Source organism: Megascapheus bottae, chromosome 9 (genome assembly GCF_031878675.1).
Source record: "Megascapheus bottae isolate mThoBot1 chromosome 9, mThoBot2.hap1, whole genome shotgun sequence".
Lineage (NCBI taxonomy): Eukaryota > Metazoa > Chordata > Mammalia > Rodentia > Geomyidae > Megascapheus > Megascapheus bottae.
The window spans coordinates 9,213,060-9,234,765 of record NC_143517.1 but is presented as its reverse complement, the minus strand read 5'-3'; the positions used below and the strand labels follow the sequence as shown (position 1 = coordinate 9,234,765).

At 41.5% G+C, this 21,706-nt stretch overlaps 1 protein-coding gene across 1 annotated transcript in view; it reads right to left on the bottom strand.

The window, feature by feature from the left end:
• The window catches only part of Fam110b (family with sequence similarity 110 member B), a 151,434-nt gene extending 130,015 nt beyond the window's left edge, over window positions 1–21,419 (bottom strand). The window contains exon 1 of the mRNA XM_090338846.1: window positions 21,177–21,419. The gene's annotated coding sequence lies outside the window, so the exon portion shown is untranslated. The remainder of the gene's footprint in view (window positions 1–21,176) is intronic.
• Between the last annotated feature and the right edge of the window lie 287 nt (window positions 21,420–21,706).

Sequence of the window (21,706 nt, the reverse complement as noted above, 5' to 3'; positions counted from 1 at the left end):
TGGGTTTGATTCCCAGCACAGACAAAAACAGAGTGACAGACAGAAAAAGAAAGAAGAGTCAGTCTAAGGAAGAACCCAAAACTCTTTAACCATGTCTCCAGAGATCCCTATAAAAATGCAATTTGTATCTTAACCCTACCTTCAGGTTTTCACAGATGCAGGTAAACAGTCCTATACTCATTGCTACATGATAAGGCCTACGTCAATTAATCTTCCTCAACATCTATACAATGTAGACTTGTCTATACTGTAGGATTTAATGACACAGAAGCAGCATAATCCTTAAATCCAGCAGACCTCAAATCCCATGAGAAAGTGACCTGGATGAACAAATGACTATAGTTAAGAGGCAGAAAGTTCTATGATGAAGCTATACCTCCCCCTATCTGCCACACTAGGTCTAATAACTCCAGGACTGCCTTTGACCTGTCAAAACTGAACTGCTCCCTTTGCCCACGCATGCCTTGCTGTATCTTGATCTGTCTTACCTGCCTAGAATTTCCCTCCTGAGTTTTCCACTCCACTCCACTCCCTTCTCCCAGCCTACCTACTCACTGAACTACCATTTAATGTGCCTTAAAAGGTAGGGGGAGCTGATTCAACTCAAGATATGAGAATTCAAGATATGACATTCAGAAAGCTTTTCTGGATAAATTCCCTCTAATCAGTTTGCTCACTGTCTTGTTGGGGACCTGGGGCTGCGATCCTTGAAATCTGAAATCCTAGAGAATATAAGGCATTGCATGTGGCTCCCCGGAGTACTTCCTGACCCAAGACAGCCCCTTTAAGAAAGACTTACTAGTCAGGTAGCTCCATTAGGCTCTTCTCTAGCCAAAGAATTTGACCTATAATCCAGACAGTTCAAATGGTTCCTTTAAGCTCTGCCCAGACCTCCCAGAATTATAGTTACCAGACACAGCTTGACTGCAACCTCCTGATACCTACAGAGAGAACCTTCCAGCAGAGATACTTAGAAAGGAAAACTATCAGTGTGGTTCAAGCTGGGAAGTCTCAGGGTCATTTGTTGTGCAACAACAGTTAATACCCACACTTCCACCCTCAGCTAGTTTTCTGCTTAATAAATTTGTTTACCTTAAAAGTACCGATTTCAGAGTTAAAAAATGTCACCAAAATGGCCTTAAAGAACAGAAGGACCCCCTGACCGCCACACATGTTCCCCTGGAACTTGAGCTTTCTCAAACACTGAAATCGGTTAAGATTCCCTAGTTGGTATCTTTCTGTGAGATATTCATCTTAACTGGGTCAACTACATAATTAAACCATAAAAATAGAATAACTCTAAGAATGTAATAATAAATAGTTCAACACCATAGAAGCTAAGTTGATTCTCAAATAGAACTTACTTTAATTACACAATATGCATTTCACTTGAAATCCTAGTTTTCCTGAAACATGATATAGTTCACGAAGGGTATTTTTACTTAAGGACCTAGGACTAAATTTAGAAATTAGCTTCACTATATTCCTTCACAATTAACTAATTTGACAGGAGCTGCACCAATTACAGTCAGAATAAAAAAATAACTATAAAAGTATCTATCTTAAAACAAAAGCCATCTGAGCTCTCTGGAAATAAAGAGGACCAAGTGATTGGCTGAAAAATAAAAATCCTTCACAAAGTACTTTCTTTGGTAAACATTTTTTTTAATGGAAGGAAATAAAAGTCCAGAATTTTCATGGCTTAATGTCTTGATGTTAATAAAAATTTCTTATAATCAGTGGGGCACAGTGGCTCATACAACTGATACCTGTTGTTACTTGGGAGGCGAAGATGAAGAGAATTGCAGTACAGGTCCAGCCCAAGCAAAAAACCCAAGTTGGATCTCATCTCAACTAAATACAACAGTCGGTACAGCCTTGTAAACCTAGCTCTACAAGAAGCATAAATAAAAGAATCATGATCCACACCAACCTGAAAAGAGTGAGACTCTATCTCAAAACAAGAGTAAAAAGAGCTAGACATATGACTCATGTAGCAGAAGAGAGTCTGCCTAACAAGCACGAAACCCAGAAATCAAACCCTAGTGTTGCCAAACCAAAAACAAACCAAAACCAAATAACAGAAAAGCCATTACATTTTAAAATATTTCATTTTTATTTATTAGTTTTTTTCTTTTTTTGCTCTATAAACAAGGCTGATCTCAAACTCTGATTTTCCTGCTTCTACATCCTAAGTACTAGAATTATAGGTAGAAACCACAATTCTGCACTTTAAAATATTTTATTAGAATATGCCATAAGACCACATTTTCTTTTAAAATTGACACCATGATTTTACATCCAAAGGTCTAAGCTGTTCAATAAATGATATACTCAAAATCAAATAATAATTGACCCAATATTTTAAATATGAGACTCTATACTATGAAAGGTACACCCTGGGGCCAGGAGTTTGGCCTAGTGGAAGAGTGCTTGCCTAGCGTGCAGGAAGACCCAGGTTCGATTCCTCAGGAGCACATACCTAGAAAAAAACAGAAATGGTACTGTGGCTCAAGTAGTAGAGCTCTAGCCTTTAGAAAGCCCAAGGAGTGTTCAAGCCTTGAGTTCAGGCCCCAGGACTGGCAAGCAAGCGAGAGAGAGAGAGAGAGAGAGAGAGAGAGAGAGAGAGAGAGAGAGAGAGAGAGAGAGAGAGAGAGAGAGAGAGAGAGAGAGAGAGAGAGAGAGAGGGACAGAGGGAGGGAGGGAGGGAGGGAGGGAGGAAGGAAGGAAGGAGAAAGAAAGGTACTTCTGGCTGACTGGATGGCAGTGTTAAAAATTAAAAATCAGGGATAGCCAGGCATTGGAAGCTGACATCTATAATCCAAGCCACCCAGGAGGCTGGGATGTAAAAGATTATGGTCCAAAGCCAGTCCTGATACAAAGGTCTGTGAGGCTCTGATTCCAATTAACCAGTAAGATGCTGGACTGCAAGCTATTCCAAATAGTTGAGACTAGCCATTAGCAAGAAAGCCAAGAAAGAATGTGAGGACCTAGGTTCAAGCTCCAGCACTGACAAAATATAAAAACAAAAGAAGGGAAAACTAAGAACTGCACTGAAGTGTGTATGTGTGTGTGTGTGTGTGTGTGTGTGTCTGTATGAAAACAATGCTTTAATGAAAATGGTTGTGCTGGTAGCTTTAGTGTGGTTTTGTTTGTGTTCTATTGGATAAAATGTCCAGGAGTAAGACTGCAGGGTCATAGGAAAGCTCTATGTTTAGTCTTTCGAGAAACCTCCATACTGCTTTCCAGAGTGGTTGAACAAGTTTACATTCCCACCAACAGTGTGGTGGCCATCCCATTCGTTTGTCATGGCAGGAGTTGTACTGATGTTCTTGAGGTGAATGATAACACTCATTCATCACGGGGCATGTGTTCTGGCAACTGAATTACAATCCTCTCCACCTACCTTCAGGACCCTCCCTTTGCACAGGATCATATAGAGAGCTGGTCTGATATCTATGATCCAAGGAAGGCCTTCACTCATACCCTTCAACATCACCAGGAAATGTATGAAAGATGCGGATGCCTAGGCCCTCCCAGACCTGTTGCATCTGAAATTCTGGTCACTGACACTCTGTAGGCCTGAATGAATGGTCCTTCTGGCTGCTCTGCTGAGCTAGTGACATGATCAAAGGTCACCTTGAATGGCCTTTTCACAGAGAACTGATAAGTGACATGCCAATTTGGTCCTGGTAAGGGCTGTTTTCAAGCCTTTTGAGGCCTTAATGTACAATCAGTCCTATTCACAGGAGGCCCCTGTTCTCTGCCACCTTCACAGAAACAGCTTCCAGAACTGCAGGCAGCAGTGGCACTCCTCCCTAAGCACTCTGCTTATTACAAGCATTTATCACTTTATGGCTGTGTTAAAGGCAGAAGTGACCTTATTTCCCAACCCTGTGCCCCAGAGAGAGCCCTGAATACACTCCAGTGAGTCCACCAGGGAGCAGCCTCAGAGCCTTGAAGATGTGATGGACAAGACCAAAAGAAGAAGGAAAAAAGATGAGAAAGGGTATCAATGTATGTGAAGTAATGCACCTTCCATCTGGCGAATGTAATGTAACCCTTCTATTAATTACAATAAAAATTAAATGGGAAAAAAAGATGATGCTCAAAACTGCAGAGCAACTGTAGAGTACAGCTGATAGACTGGCCTGAACAAGCAGGACAGGAGAATATCCACCCCATCCCACCAGACCCTCAACCTCATTTCCCCATTCACAGTCTTCTTTCCATAGCAGACCATTCTGGCCTAGGCTTCCTCCAAACTCAAGGTGGCAAGGTTGGTACTTATCACCTAGATATATTTCCAAACTAACAGGTTTGGGTTCTGTAACATGGAGAAAATAAACTTAACCAATCCTTCCAGGTCGTTCTAGTATATATACTAAACTATTCTTGATTCAGTCCCTAAATATTCAGGACTGGGAATGCTTCCATAGATAGAGTAAAACACCTTACCTGGCATCATGAAGAGAATCTGGTATGGGCCTAAGAACATAAGGATACCCAGCACACCCTTCCTTCCCCATTTTGCTCTCATGTTGTCATTATATATCATTTACCATGCAAGTACTAAGACTTGAACTCAGGGCGTGGGCACTCTGACTTAGCTTTTGTGTTCAAGGTTAACACTATACCACTTAAGCCACAGCTCTACTTCTTGGCTTTTTGGAAGTTAACTGGAGATATGAGTCTCATGAACTTTCCTGCTAGATCCATGATCCTTACATTTCAGCCTCCTTAGAAACTAGATTATAGGCATGAATCACCACTGCCAAAGATGAAGATGTGTTGTCACCAAACACTATAGTCACCCTCAGGACCTCAGAGTGAGCCACTTGGGTAGCTTAGGATCAGCACTGATGCCCCATTTGAGATAACTCATTGGTGAGAACTTATTTTATCTCTTACATCCAAATAAAACTTTTAATTCTGAACAATGGGGGGAAATCCACAACTATTTTTCTTAACTACTCTCCATATTAAAAAAATTAAAAGGTTAACCATCGTCGGGCTAATAAACATTTGAAAAGAAAGGTCAAAGATATAACTTCTACCGTCCTAATGTAATGAGTTTAATTAAAATCAATGCAGGAATCAAGTAAGACATTATGGAAACCTTTACTTTAAACTTCAAATTCTTTGAAAAGAGAAAAATATATTTCTTTTCAAGAAAAATAAAAACAAAAGAACACAAAACAAAAAGGAAACAAAAAGAAACAAAAAGTAAAAAAAAAAAAGTAAAAATTTCAGAACTAGAGAATTTAAGCAGAAACTAGAAGTGAGAACTGAAAAGAAATTAGCCATAATTTCCTAAACTGCCACAGTGTGCAGAGGCCTAAAATCTGCTGTTTACATTTAGAATCAAACCATTTGCCTTGTACTTTAGAAAACAAAAATAACAGTCAATATTCAGATCTGGACTTTACTTCTACTTTTACTTGCCAGGCAGGCACTTTACTACTTGAGTTATGCTACAGCCTTATATGCTTTTACTACTTTTCAAATAGGGTCTTCCATTTTTTTTTTAAATAAACTGAACTAGTCTAATCTCCAGTACTCCTATTTACATTTCCTTTATGGCTAAAATGGCAAACACAAACTACCATATCTGGCATTGTCTTCTATACCTTTTTACAGGTACTTACAGATCTGTGAATTGCAGTCTACACTTGGCAATGATGCAAGGAAGTCCTCATAGCACCTCTGTCAAACACAGTGAGAGATGTCATGTATAGAACACTGTAAGGGAAGTAAGGGGGAATCTGTCCTGAAGGGATTCTGAGAAGTCTAGAATCATGCCTAGAGCCACCTACTGGGTCCTTGGAGGATGAACACTGATGAAAGCATAGAATTGGGTGGGTTACACAAACCTTGAAAAGAATTTTCCAGAACAAACAAAGCTCCTTAGATTAAGAGCTCACTCATCTTAACTTTTAGTTAATATAAAAACACCTCAGTAGAATACAGAATTGTTCACTTCTGTAGGACTTGAGCTAAGGAAGTAACCTGTGCATTGCCATTATGTTTGTTGAGAAAGAATGGTTTGAAGGCCACTCTAGTATGTACATGAGCCTTGGCAAACCCCAAAGGTAGATGGTCAAGTTGATTTTTGTCCTGGAAAAACTTTCACCAAGCTTTCTACCACAAATGGAGAAAAATCTTACAGAAGCTGCCATCTACTAAAGTGTCAAACATGAACAATTAAAGACAATGACTTTATTTTTACAAAAATTAGTATGAAGCCTTCCTTTGAAGAGTTAGAAATAAAAAATCAGAGCTAGAGTGAATGAGAGTGGCCAACAGCCCCCAACACACACACGCGCGCGTGCGCACACACACACACACACACACACACACCTTCCAGTGACATGGACCACAGGACTGTTACTTTTTAAAGAGCTTTCTTGTTCACTAGATAAACATTGGGGGTTAGGAACAGTGTCTTATTCATCTTTTATTTTCAGTTCCTCCAACTGAAAATAAATATGTTCAATGACTACACTCCAGACTGGGCATCAAAGTGTGGCTCTTTCAGTCTCCTAAAAAGGCTGACCAAACTGTGCTTCTCACGCTCTTCATTTCTAACCCTGAAATGAAATATGCTGCCTGGAAGGCCCAGGGTCATCATCTGCGTTGTTCCTGACAAAAAACCGACACTCAGTGTTCTGAGAACGGAGATTCTCCAGCTATTGACTAAATCACACCATTAGCATCCCTCTCTGTTTTCTAACTTCTCTTGGCTTTTCCTGACCTTATGAGGGGAAACGTTTCAAAGATATTACAGTAATTCAAATCCCAATCCACAGAAATGCTCTGATCTTCTAGCCTAGTAACCTTACATGAGAGAAAAAAAAAAGCTTTCAATGATTGTTCTTAGTGAAATGATTCTTACTTCTGGTGGCTACTACTTTCATTTCTATCAGTACTCAACCATCTGCTTAACAGTATGTTTCAGAATGCTGCCGAGGCTATGGAGTAAAATCAAGAAACAGAGTCTAGATAGAACTTTCTCATGGAAATACAATGCAAGCCACAATTGTGAGCCACATATGTTGTCTCCTTAAGTTTTCTTTATTTTTGGAGCCAGATTAAAACATTAAAAGAAACAGATAGAAATCAGGTGGATAATATTTTTACTTTAACTCAAAAAATAAAAACTATGATCAGTCCAACACTTAATATAAAAATGTTAGTTACTTTACATTGCCTGTTCTCAAACAAATTCTTCAAAACAGAGTGCTTTTTATTATTTATTATGTTGTTTTTTTTTTTAATTACAGGACATGTTAGTTGAAGCCATCCTCAGTTCTACTGCTCATTGGTCACCATACTGTAGAGTCCAAGTACAGAACATCTTGGTGTTTCCGGAGAAGTCAAGGTATCCATTTACCCTCATTTCATTATTCTTCACAATTCACCTTCATTATTCTTGGGCTCCACCATCCCTCAAGTAATAAATTATCAACAAAGTTTTCTCAGTCCCACCTGCAAAGTCCTCAGACCTGAGATTATTCACCTCAGTTTCAACCGAACTTCATACTCAAAAGCAGAAGAGAAGCTGAATTTGAAACAAGTCACCAGTCTCTATAAGATCTAATGTGATTTATGCCCTCTTTAACCAATCTCTTAGGCTAGAGATGTACTTTATGCCTCTTCATTCAGACTGCTTGAGCATATAAAGGTGTGACTGTTCTTTCCATTCTTTTTATCCAGACAACAAAAGTACAAGGAAAATAATTTTAAAAAATAGGCATGATAAAAGACTGTTAGGATAACAGCGAAGACAAAAAGCAGAGAAGTAGATGGGATTTTAGGACAAGGGAGGGGCAGCTGTGAGACATACAGAAAGAGGCCTGGAGTACTCAACCTCAGATAAGGAGAACCCAGAAAAGGATGTAAGACTTGGTTCCACTTAACAATGGCCAGGCAACGTGATCGGCTGGTATCTCAGCTAGCTCTGGAGACAGATATAGGAAAGGCAAAGGAATAAGACAAAGGATTAGCAAACCAGGGCCTGAACAAAGGTGGCTGATGCCACAGAAAGGGAGATGTCCCTTTCTCAGGGAGAAGTTAAACCAGAATAAGGAATGTCTTTGGCTCCTGGGGCTAAGCAGGGGCTGGCAGGAACCCAGTGTTAGGAGTCCTAGCCTGGCCTGGCCTCTGCCTTGGGTGTAGAGGCTGTTGACTTATTTATTGGTCACATATCTGCTCTGAGGTTTGGCTCAGATAGGGGGAAGAAGTTCCGGGCCCGGTGTTGTCCCTTCATGAGACCACGGAATTTCAGATAATGTATGAAAAGTGTCTAAGTACGGACAAAAGAGGCCTCATTTGTTGCTGTATTTTCTATTAGATTTGAGAAAGAAAAGTTCCATGCAAGAGTATTGTTACTTTCTGTTTCACAATTCAGGGGAAAACATGCTCTTCTGATGCAACATCTGTTTCAATTACTTTTTGATCAAACAAAGTACCTTAATCCATCCAGGATGCTATCTTAAAATGTCATAAAGGAGGTAGCTTATAAACAGCAGATATTATTTCTCACAGTTCTAGAGGCTGGAAACACAAGGTGTCAAACTGCAAACTTGTCACCAGGTAAAGGCTGTGTTCTAGCTACCCATGGTGACTTAGCACTGTGTCCTCACACAGGGGAAGAATGAGAGGTCACAATGACCTCTTGTACAAGGACAGGGCTTTAGTCCCTTCGTGGGGGCTCCATCTCATGACTTATTCATTTGCCAACATCTTCACCTTGAGGATGAGGCTTCAACACAGGAATCTGGGGGAAGACCCACGCATTCAGATCATAACAGAGGGAAAAGAGAGATGAAATATGACTGTAAATAGGAAAGCAATACAGCCTTGTTTTTATTAATAACCAATGCATGAATTCCCTCCATTCTGATTGCATCCTTTTATGTCTAATAGACAACGCTAATGAGATGTGTGTGGCCTCACCTGTTAGGCACTTCAACAGTGGTGATAGGACTCAAAATGGTTGGCCATTTGTTTACAAGGCAACATGCCATGTCAGAAGATACCCTGGGTAAGAAGTACCTGTGGAAACATGTTCCCACTCTTGCACTTGGCTTCAGAGCAACAGGCATAGGCTCAACCTAAAAGGTAACTGCAATGATAGAAAGTTCTCTGAGAGAAGTAGCCCAAAGGGCTCAGGTCAGCATTTGAAGAACAGGCAAGACCCAACTCAGCCCAACCAAGGAGTACACCCAACACACAGCTTCTCACACACTGCAGGCGCTCAAATATTATCTGACTAGGAAACGTTAAAGGACCAGTGTCTTTAGGGAAGCCATAAACCATTATAACATGGACTACTGGAGAAAATGCTAGTCATAAGTAACTGACAATTTCTAGAAAAAAAAAACACTCAGTCCCCTCCTAATATTTACCAGGTTAGATACAGATGACATCTATCATCAAGTCAAAAAGCTGTCCTATGTTAAAACCAGACAATATTTTTAAGCTGCCAAACATTTCTCTATGTGGTTAATCCGAAAACTGAGTCAGAATGTTAACTGTAAATGTAGCTGCCATGACCTTAAACATAATCCACACCAGGGACAGACCACAAAAGGGAACACCTAGTATCTATAAAGCTAAAGAGTTGGACGTGTACCTGAACATCATTTCTAGGTGCATTCTGCAAACACCATGTACAGTGGGAAAGAGGAGATATTAATAACATGATTTTCCTTTCCTAGACAACACCAGTAAAAGAAAGCTAAAGAAAAATTCTCTACCCTTCACAACATTACTGTTTCACACAAAGGATTCCCCAAGATACCTCCTCCAGGTGCAGCATCAAAATTGAGTCAGTGAAGGAAGAGATGAGTATGATGTAGCTAGCACATGCTTCGTGGAGAGGAGGACTGAGAAGGGATGCCTGGTCTTAAAGATAGCTCAACATATGGGAACACTATTACACTATTCTTCACAAAATGATTCAAAGACAGTGTACTCAACTACTGAAACACTTGGATTATATTACAGGTATGTAGTATTTAACATTAGGTGTTAACTGGAATGAGCTATGGGTTGCCCAGATTTTGATTAAAGTTTATTTATCATTGTATCTGTGTTTTGGGATGAGATTAGCATTGAATTGTTCGGCTAAGTAAAGCAGATGGCCCTCCTCAATGTAAATATTAGTCAGTCAAATGTAGGGGGGGAGGGTAGGATTTTTCCCTACCTGGCTGATTGTTTATGTTTCCCTCACCTTAAACTTCTCAGCCTCCCTACTCACCTGAGTGAATTTCTTTTTTTTTTTTTTCTTTTTTTGCCAGTCCTGGGCTTGAGCTCAGGGCCTGAGCACTGTCCTTGGACTTTCTCAAGGCTAGAGCTCTACCACTTGAGCCTCAGCACCACTTCCGGCTTTTATCTATGTATGTGGTACCGAGGAATCGAACCCGGGTCTTCATGCATGCTAGGCAAGCAGTTTAACCACTAGGCCAAACTCCCGGCCCCGTGAGTGAATTTCTTATAACTAATCTCTGCTACTATTCTGTTTATCTGTAGAACCCTGAAACAAGACATAAGTGTGTGTGTGTGTGTGTGTGTGTGTGTGTGTGTGTGTGTGTGTGTGAAAAGTACATACATAACTTTTATCAGGTAACAGATAAAATTCAACATAAGATAAAGACATTCATTAGTTTAGACACAAAAAGTATAGAGATATTTGATACTTTGTTAGTATGGTAAAGTAAAAGGCCTAGTGATGTGATTTCTTTATCACAAACTCATAGCATCTGAACAGCACAATGTATCAGGCTGAAATTAATCTGGAAGAGTCTTGTGGAAATGACCACAGCATTACCACTCAATAGAGTTCAGTCCTGTGCTAGTGAATTTGAGATATAGGGCTAGGGAGGAGTCTACAAATATCACACTGAGGTAAGAATAGAAGGCTTCTAACTGGAAAGATGTGGCCACTGTGATGTTTACACTGAACGTTCAGAAACACACACACACAAACACACACACACACACAAACACATACACACAAACACACACACACACACACACACACACACACACACACTACAAACACAAGTTCCATGTGGACCTTCATCCCTTCTAAGCAAAGTTTCATTAAAAAGCAATTGTACTCATAAATTGAATGGAAACCCCTGGTATAACTACTTAAAGATAATTTTTTAAAGGAAGATCATAAATTTTCTTTGGCATCATCATCTACAAGAATATTTCAAATACCCACAAAATATTTATTTGCATGATGGTGATGCTCTCCCCACTTAAAAAATCTATAAATATAAATTCTTAACTAAAAACTAGAATAAAATAAAATGCCAATCAGACTAAAGGACCAAGTTACTAAGCAGCCTCTGCCCTCAGACATGGCAAAGACTTTGGCTACAAAATCAGATAATGCTTCATGCTTGCACACCTGGCTTGTGCTAAAGCCAACAGAAGTTATGAGGCATACTCAGGAGTAATCACATTAAAAAATCAACACAAGGCTTGGAATGTGGCCTAGTGGTAGAGTGATTGCCTACCATGCATGAAGCCCTGGGTTCCATTCCTCAGTAACACATAAACAGAAAAAGCCAAAAGTGGTACTGCAGCTCAAGATGTAGACTGTTAGTCTTGAGAAAAAGAAGCTGAAGGACAGTACCCAGACCCTGAGTTCAAGCTCCAGGACTGACCAAACAACAAAACAAAACAAAAGAAAAACAACAACAACAACAACAATCATCTCTCTCCTACTTTCACAGGCACTAAACAAGAATAGAATTTATAAGGAAGAAAAACATCTGATTCACAAGAAACACATCATTCCAGTGAGCAATCATTGGAAAGAACACAGGCCAGGGACAGATTGAGAATTTTTTTTTCCAATCCCAAACTCACAATCAAGTGTATGATGCCCAGTTCACTTTTTCTAATGATGTAGTCAAAACACAGAAGTGTTATCAGGAATCTCTGAGGTTTCCCCACATTGCCAAGTGCACAATTTCCCAATATAGTTTTTTCTGTGTGTTTGTTTGTTTTGTTTTTGTTTCACCTAGAATGGAAGCAATGACTCTTGGCAGCTGGGGAAAGAAAACTGGCCAATATGTTTACACAAGTACAGTAATTAAAAATGAACACACACCACTGTGCAGTATCTATACAAGAGATTAAAGATAAGTGTGCTTTTTATTTACTAAACTTCACCCAAGACTGAAGTCAATAAGCAAGTAAAGAGACAAATATATATTTCTAAAATAAATGTGAAATCCATCTGAAAAATACTGATAGCAACAAAATCAAAGAACCAATGAGTCATTATAATGAGATGGGACATCAATACTGATGACATACCTTAGCCCACACAGGGAATAATCTACAAGTGTCAGCCGAAAGATCAGGCTTCCAGGTATACCTCAATTTTAAAGCTGGAAGAATGCAGTACTTGTAGCTTCTTGGGTGGCCAGAGCAATTTAGCAAGCATTGGTTGCTTTCACAATACATGTTTTTCCCCATCATGTTTACCTGTGGTTTCTGTATAATGAGCACAGCATCTCAGGCAGTAAGAAAGTTAGTGGCACCCAACTTAAAGACTAATATGTGTCATAATCAGTAGAAACCTTGGGCTCTCCTAGCAGAGATTTACAATAGAACAAAACCTAGATACATAAGGCCATATAGAATGACACTAAATGAAAGGACCTCCAGGATATAGAAACAAAAGCCATATAATGTGTGATTATTGTCCTTAATGTACTATGTTATTTCTTGTCTCTTTTGCTGTCCCTTGGTTATCTCATATTGTTATAGTATTTCACCTGGTTATCTGATATATTGTATATATGCTTATTTGGTTATTTGAAATAGGATAGGGAAGGAGGGAAAACAAGATAGGGGCGGGGTGGGAGGAGGGAAATGGGGACCGAGACATGAGAAAGGTATCAATGTTTGTGAAGTAATGCACCTTCTATCTGGTGAATATAATGTAACCCTTCTATTAATTACAATAAAAAATATATGGAAAAATGACTAATATGTGATACTTTCTACAATGCAAATATCATACTACAAGAAGAAACACAGTCTTCCACATATAAACTCTTCCCCTCCTCCAAGTCCTTTCTTTTTTTTTCTTTTTTTGCCAGTCCTGGGCTTGAGCTCAGGGTCTGAGCACTGTCCTTGGACTTTCTCAAGGCTAGAGCTCTACCACTTGAGCCTCAGCACCACTTCCGGCTTTTTTCTATGTATGTGGTACCAAGGAATCGAACCCGGGTCTTCATGCATGCTAGACAAGCACTTTAACCACTAGGCCAAACTCCCAGCCCCTCCAAGTCCTTTCTACCATAATCATCCACCAAAAATGGCTCAGACAATGACCACCAGATCTCAGGCAGATAACAGGAACACTTACTTTTCATCAGGTCTTGCAGCTGTGTTTCAGGGACCCAGAATACAAGGACATCCTGGTAAGCAGCATCCTTCCACTCATTTCATTGAACCCCTATTCATTCAGGGCCACAGTGCTGGGTACTGAGGCTGCAGCAGTGTGTCAGAGTGCCTTGAACCTTGCAGATGTTGCCCTCAACATGAAAACAAATGCAGAGAGGAAGGGAGCAGGGCTGTAAACAAAATCAAATAGGACAGCTGGGACCTATGGCTAGCAAAGGGGCTGCTCTAGCTTTAGGGGTCAAAGCCAATCTGAAATAGTGACCATCAGCCTGTGACCAGTTCAATGAGAATCTAAGAGAGAAGTGGCATTGGGTGTGAAGTCTCTGAGGCAGATGAGTAGGACACTAACTAGCATTGTACAGGCATCAGTGTACTGTATTTCCACAATGAGCCTGGAATGGTGGTGGTGCAGCCATCTGCATTACACAAACAATACACCAAGGTGCCCAGTGCTTTGCTTGGGGTTTAGCCAGAGAGGATCCGGTTCTCTAGACACAATCTACTGCTATTCCATCCTTTCAGGATTCCATCTAGCTACTCCTTCACTGGCCTCCAACTCCATCTACCTTTAGCCTGGAAGGACCCAGTGCCATGACAATACCCTTGGCTCTCCCAGGTCTGCCCAAATTCATCGCCCATCATTGAGTCTGCCTAGCCCCTAAGATGCATAGAGAAGTCACCTCCCTTCAAATACAGATGTAGCCACTGCTACTAGGTGCTGAACCTGCAACAGATTGTCAGAGTACCCAGGTCTCTGCAAGGCTCAGTCTGCAGTGTACACAGATTCAAATATGAAATGAAATCCTTCCACTTAGCAAGGTCCTAAAACAGCTCCAGCATAAAGTGAGTGATATCCAACCCATAAACTTGCTCCTCACTGTCCTGCCAAACAAAGGAATAAGCTGTACCACTCAGACACAAACAGAAATAAATACAAGTGGGCACTTCCTGTCAGCTTCATTTCCAGGATGGGCCTTGTTTCCCACTGTATACCTGAAATCAGGACCCACATCACAAAGGTGTCTGAGCATAATTGAACTGGCAATGGCTGGTTGCTTCCCAGTGGTATAGAAAATTAGGGGCGTGGTGCAATAGATGAGGATTCTTGTATGCACTGAAAGCTTTCTATCTGCTCTGCTTTTTTTCCAGTTCAGCAACTCTGTAACCAGCTTCCTGATTCCACTTTCTCCAATGATTGATAGCCACTCTACACACACACACACACACACACACACACACACACACACACACACAGTTTCCAACTTTACAAATTATAGTCTGGTCTTCCTGGGAACATAGCGTTGAACAGGTCCCACCAGGGATAGAAAAAAAAAAAGGAAAATTTCCTCCATGGTCTGCAAGGCTTTGCTGTATGGAATTCTTTCCTGCTGTCCTGTGTGCCTCAAAAAGGGAGGTTCTGCCTACCACAGGGCCTTTCTCAAGTCATCTACTATGTTCACACCTTCCAAATATCCCTATCTTTTCCTCCCTAGTCTCAACACTGTGAAGTGGGCTCTCCCAGATCACCCAGCTCAGGTGGGAAAGTCATCCCTCTTCTTCACTGGGCTTGTTATTGTCTTAATCATGTATGTCTTTCAGGTATTATCTGTTTTCACACATGACACTATAAGGACACAAAGAGGCAAGGAGTAATTGTATTGTGCCAGGTGCTGGAGACTCCTGCCTAAAAGCCTAGTAACTGAGAAGAATGCAATCTGAGCATCAAGGTTTGAAGCTAAAGTCCAAAATGCTTATCTCCAATTAACTAACAAAAAGCCAGAAACAGAGTTGTGGTTCAAGTGGTAGAGCACCAGTTGTGATCATGGAAAGCATAGTAATAAGAGTGCAAGGCCCTGAGTTCAAGCCCCAGTACCAACACAAAATTTAAAAATACAGCAATATGTCCTCTATAAATATCATTTTACTATAATAATAGAAGAAATTATTGAAATACATTCATTGGCATTATTGCTGCTTTCAATGGAACAAAAAAAATTCTGGCAAGAATAATCATTTTAGGCAGAATGAGCAGTATCAGAATAAAGAGTAACACAAATCAAAAAAAAAAGAATAATCATTTTAAAGACAATGATGCTCCTTGAAAAAGACAATTAAAAAGATGAAACAAATCAGGTGCTAAAGGCTTATGCTTATAATCCTAAGTACTTAGAAGGCCGAGAACAGGCGAGTCTTAAATTCCAGGCCAGCCTAGTGTGTAAGAGTCATAATAGTAGAAGAAGCAAGGTATTGTGGTATGCACATATCATCCCTACAATAATGAGAATTCTAAAATAGACCTATCAGAGTTCAGTTACACCTTGGTAGGAAGCAAGACGATATCTCAAAAGTAACCAGCATAGACCAGAGCTGGAGGCACAGTTCAGCTGTAGAATGCCTGCCTAGCAAGCAAGAAGGCCTGAGTCTAAACCTCTGTACTGCTAAAATCCATAAAAATAAAAATTAGGTAAAAAAAGAAACAACCTACGTTTATTTGTTTATTTGAAATATAAAAGGGAAGCGGGGAAAACAAGATGATTGGGAGGGGAGTGGGAGGAGGGAAATGGGAACAAAAACATGAGAAGTGGTATCAATGTGTAAGAAGTAATGCACCTATTATCTGGTAAATGTAACTGTAACCCCTCCATACATTATCCCAACAATAAAAAAATATTAAAAAAAAACAACCTTTAAATGGCTCTGTGAAGAAAAACCTCATGTTTCAACATAGACACTTAAAACTTTTGTATGCCTGTACACTGTGTTTTTAAAGGCCTTGTCTAAAAGTAGACAATTTAAAAACTCATTGATTTTAGCCTAGTGAATAAAGCATACCACAGGATTCTTACAATTCTTCCAGAATCCTACCTGGCAAATGAAAGTAGTTTCCTTCAACATAGATATTTAGCTTTGAAATCATTCCTCTAAAGCATTTACAATTGAACAATCCCAGCTTCAGTGCTACTTTAAAATTTTTCCATCCACCTCAGGTCCACTGTTAGATAATCACCAGCCACACTGGCAAAAGGAAGTAATTTGCATTACCTACTAAGTTTTCCCCCTCCTCGCCACCCCAAATCAAAGCCAAGAAAACAAAACAACAATTAAAACAACAAAAACTAAGATTCTAGATTCAACATGAATCTCATTATGATTCAAAAGGCACAATGTTAAGAAGGTAAAAATCCAGCCAGGAGCATAGGGACTCAGGCCTGTATGTAATCAGAAGGATGAGATCTGAGGATCCCATCTAAAAGCTAGTCTGGGCAGGAAATCCATTAGACTCTTATCATCAATTAAACACCAATAAAACAGAAGTGAAGCTGTGGATCAAGTGGCAGAGTACCAGGAAAAAAATAAAATCCAAGATACAGCATGCAAGCCCTGAATTCAAGCCCCAGTACCAACATAAACACAAACACAAGTAAGTAAAATGGTAAAATACCACTAGCTTGTCATAAATGGAGGAGACCTAAAGCACCAGACATAAGATACTAGAACAGGTGTCTACATGAATCAAGTTCATTAATTTTATATCACAAAAGGATCATTCAGAAAAGTACCCTGGGATTAACTGTACACAGACTAAGAAGCAGTATAAATCTTGGTCTGTATCAGAATAATGACATTGACCACGGATGATAAACCAAATCTCTTACAACCACCTCCAACAATCTTCCACAAACATTACTCCGTAATTTTTACACCCCCCCCAACCCCAGACTCAGTACTACACTGAGCACTCTGGATATGATTTGTTCGCTCTGCGGAACACTTCTTAAATTACTGCTTTTGTGCTTTTTAAAGGTTTCACTTCTAAAAAGGAACAACTGTTCTTTAGAAAATTAAGATCTACCTAAATTTCAAAATAAAAAATAATGACTACAAAGAAGGATGTGATTCAGAGGTTCATCAATCATCCTTCTGGTATAATTAAATGTTCCTAATGAATAAACCTATTTTTAACCCAAGGGGAAAAAGCAGTAAAAGCAGAGCTAGGATTGTCCCTAAATCACCTGAAGAATGAAGCCATAAACAGACCCAACAATTTTTACCGCTTCAACATCTAAGCCATATTGTTTTACTTTTGCAGAGCTGAAAAGAGTTAAACCTGCCATCCCTCTCAATTCTCCTAAAACAAGCTATCTTTACAAAACTACTGTGAGAATGTTAAAGGTTTTGCCCTCTGAAAATAACAGTCAGTTTCATTTCTACTGCATCGGCCTCTTGGATGACCAAACGCTACCTGTAAAATCCAAAGGCCATCAGGAAATCATCTACATTTGTTGGTACTAAAAACCCCCAAAAGAAAGTTAGCAGATACATCCAGAAGCCAAGTTGAGGCACAAGCCTGTTCCTCAAAGTATGACAGAAAGATCCATAGGCTAAGAAGACATACTTGGGTACTTATTAGTTACATGCCTTAGATACAGAAAGAAAATAACAGAAATGATCAGGAAAATAATGTGAACTGCCAAGGGATAATCCAGTTGCCCACAGATGTGTTATTCATACGCAATTCCCAACAGCAACTTATTATGAACCCAGAAATCCCTTTTCCTAAGTATATTTATCCATATTCTGGCCTACATGCCATCACTGCATAGAATGGATATATTTTTCATCAATGAGTCATGACTTTGCAGAGCTTCAGTTTTCATCCTGAATATCAGTTCTCATCACATCACAGCAGGAGCCAGAAAATGATAATAATCAGAGTAAAAGAAAATTGATCTTTGGGAGTTGCTTCTTTAAATAAACAACATATAAATAAATTTCTGATCATCTTTCTTTCAAAGTATGTGTCTTTTCTTAAGTCAAAATTAGCTGGAGATCTAGGCTAAGGTGCATCCATTTGTCACAGATACGGGAAAATAAAAATAAAGAGTACCACTGACTAATGTTTTTACAATTTTGTCTAGCACCTCTGGTTTTCTGAGTGAAAAATTTGCCCAAATGAAGGTCCTAAAAAGTTGAAAATATCACAAGCAGACTAAAAAAAAAAGAAAAAGATAAACTTTTATTCCTACAAGAACTGTGTCTGGGTGGTGGTATATTTCAAGAAAGGTCAAGGAATGAATTGCTCAACACATGAGATTTTCTCAAACCTGTGCCTAGGTTGCTGGCATTAGCCACAGCACCACCTATTGCTAATCCACCTTTTGTACCTACAGTGGGGCTGGTTCTGCAGGCATAGACTCCAAGTGTGAATGAATGCAAAGCCTTCCATTAAGCTAGGGAAGTTATTTAATAATGAAAAGATGTCACTTCAAAGGCAATGAGGGGGTGGGCTTGAATCAAGTGATGATCTTAAAATATGTAAACTGCAAACACATGGCAAGTAAGCAGTTTTAATATTACTTAGCTAGTTAGACTGTAAATCTTACTCGATATTTTAATACATGGCCCTGTGCTGGTGGCTTATGCCTATAATCCTAGCTACTCAGGAAGCTAAAATCTGAGATCATGGTTTGAAGCCAAGCTAGGTTGAAAAGACCAGAAGACTTTTATCTCCAGTTAACCACCCATCAAAAAGCCAGACATGCGAGGTGTGGCTCAAGTTTTAGAGTACTAACCTTGAGCTGAAAATGCCAAGTAAGAGTTCCAACCTCAGTAGAAAAAAAAATTTCAAAAACATGAATAAGCATTATATGCTTCAGCATATGAATGAACAGAAGATGTATTTACCTTTTGTTAACTTCTAGCCTGGGGTAGCTGTTAACTTCTAGGCCACTATAGTTTCTAAACTAAGCACTGAAAATATTCTAAAGCTAGAAAGGAAGCGAGGTTGTTTCAGAGTTCAACTTCCACATTTTTCCTAATGCTTAAGCTTCTCCTTGAACAATGAGGCCTATAAAAATGAATAATGCTTACTATGAAATGCTCCTGGCCACGGGTGGCTCAAGGCTGTGGTCTTGGCCCTTACATAAAATCTACCAACCAACCTTTTCTAGGCATCTGAAATACACAGGGCAGCTTATCAGTCTTTAGCAAAACAACAAAGCAACCTCAATTCTGATCTAAAATTAAACCACAGACTTAAAATAGACTATGATTTAAAATATATGGGTTTACAACAAATAAAACCACCATTTTTTCAAACTAAATAGAAAACCCGCATGGCTTGAAAATAAAAATAAAAAGAATAGTATCTAATACTTACCTAGCTAGCCCTACAGGCCAGTACTGTGCTAAACCCTACAGTTTATCAAGTTCACAAGGCAATAGGTTGAACACAACAGGGGAAATCAATGGGAAGCTGCCATCCAAGAATGACAGCTTGCCATTAACTTGGCCTTAAGCTAAAATATAGTGAGCTTCCTACGTAGCTCATCTGAATAGTCAGAAATTTCCAAGTCCCAGAATGAACACAGGTATGTCTCTAGAAATGACTGTCGGAGTAAACTGGAGATGGAGAGCTGGGAGAGAACCCAGTGGAGGATGCTAAATAAATATTTTCCACGCCAGCAGAGGAAATGAAGAAAATGGAAGTCATACTATTCATCCTACAAAAATGCTGATCCCACTATCATACTCCTCTTTGCAAAAATAGACTAGTTAGCAATCTTCACAACTGCCAGCCATGCAATGTTGTCACAGATGTAGGCCAGATTTTAGAGGACACTTGGGCTGTGAAGGAAAAAAAAAAAACAAAAAACAAAAAAACACCCACCAGTATTTCCCTGTATGTTAAGGCAGGAAAGAAAGCCAGATCAGATCGTTTGTTTATTCTTATTGGGGGGGGGTGGCTCCATAAACCTGAAGAACAACTTGAAAAGGGTTTAAAAAAAAAAAAAAAAAAGCCTGCCACCAGGTGTTTTCTTTCAGAGAAAGAGCAATGCAGAGGAACGGAAGCACCCAGCAAAGTTATCTCTGCATCCTTCTCCATGGGCCAGCTTGGGGGGGGGGGGTGGCGAGGAGGGGGGTTAACCTGTCACCTCTGTTTACACCCCGTGGCTCCCGTGTAAAAGGAGGGCGCCGGGCTGGGCAGCGCGGGCACCGCGTTTCCTAAGCCTGCCTGCACACACGCGCTTTTGTGGCCAAGTTCTCAGCTCGGCAGCGGTGACGGGGGCACCAGCGAGCCAGGGAGAATGTAATTTTTATCTCCAAGCTGTGTGCTTTCAAAGAAAGTGGAGACAACTGAGGCCAGGGGAGGAGCTGGCGGGATGAGGACGAAAACAAACTTTGAGACCCGGGGGTGCGGGGTGTGTGGGGGGGGGGATCAGCCTTTATTTATGTATGTATTTATTTATGTCCCTTCAATACCTCGCAGCCAGGGAGCGAGACATCCAGCGGATTCCAAATTATTCAGACGGACCGTGAACGAAGCAGGGGCCAAGTGGCGTCCCCTGCCGTCCCCATCCCCCGGGTCCCCATCCCAGTCCGGCTCGGTCGTGCAGCCGGCTTCTTTCCCGGCCACGGCCCGGCTGGGTTCCGTGCCCGGCCTCCCCGCGGAGTCCGGGCGGCACGGCCCGGCGCTCCCGGCGCTCCGGGGAACCCCCGGGCGCCGCGCCCCCCACCGATGGAGGCCCAGAACGCCAGCCACGGTCCACCTGGCCCAGGAAGGTCCCCCGGGCCGAGCTGGAGGGAGCCGGGCTGGGCGCGGAGGCAGCGGACGCGGCCCCGGCTCGGCTCCGCGTCGTCCGGCCGCTCGCCTGTGTCGGCATTGTCCACGGGCGGAGCGCGACCAAGCCCCGATCCCAGTCGGCGAACCTCACTTTCCCACCTCCGCACCTCCTTACCTCAGTCGCGCCCCCTCCCCGGGTCCCAGCGGTGAGGGCCGAGCCTGGCGGCGCCAGGCTCCCCCAGACAGCGAGGAAGCAGAGTCCGGGCCCCGCGAGGTTCGGCGGCCCGAGCGCGCTCCGCGGGCAGGGTTCCCCCGAGGGCTCGCAGTCGCCAGCACCGAGCCGACCCGGGCTGGCTGAGCCGGCCCAGGACGCGCGGCCGCCGAGGGCTGGGCGCGATCGTGGTCCGCGGCACCGAGTGGGAGGGAACTTGGAGCGAGTTGCCTCGGCCCAAGGGCGCGTGTCTGCTGGAGAATGGACACGCCCCCTCCCCGGCGCCCCGCCCCGCGCCAGCCCCGCCCCTCCCTCGCCCCCCCACCTGTCCGTCAGTCAGGGACTTCCTTCGCCCCCCCCCCCAACTCCTCCTCCTCCTTTCCCCATCCCCGTGTTCTGACCAGGCAGATTCAAGAGGTGTATAGAATCAGCCAGGTCTTGGGCAGAGCCAGACCATCTTGATGCCTCCCTGTCTGGTTCCCTAGCTTTCCCAA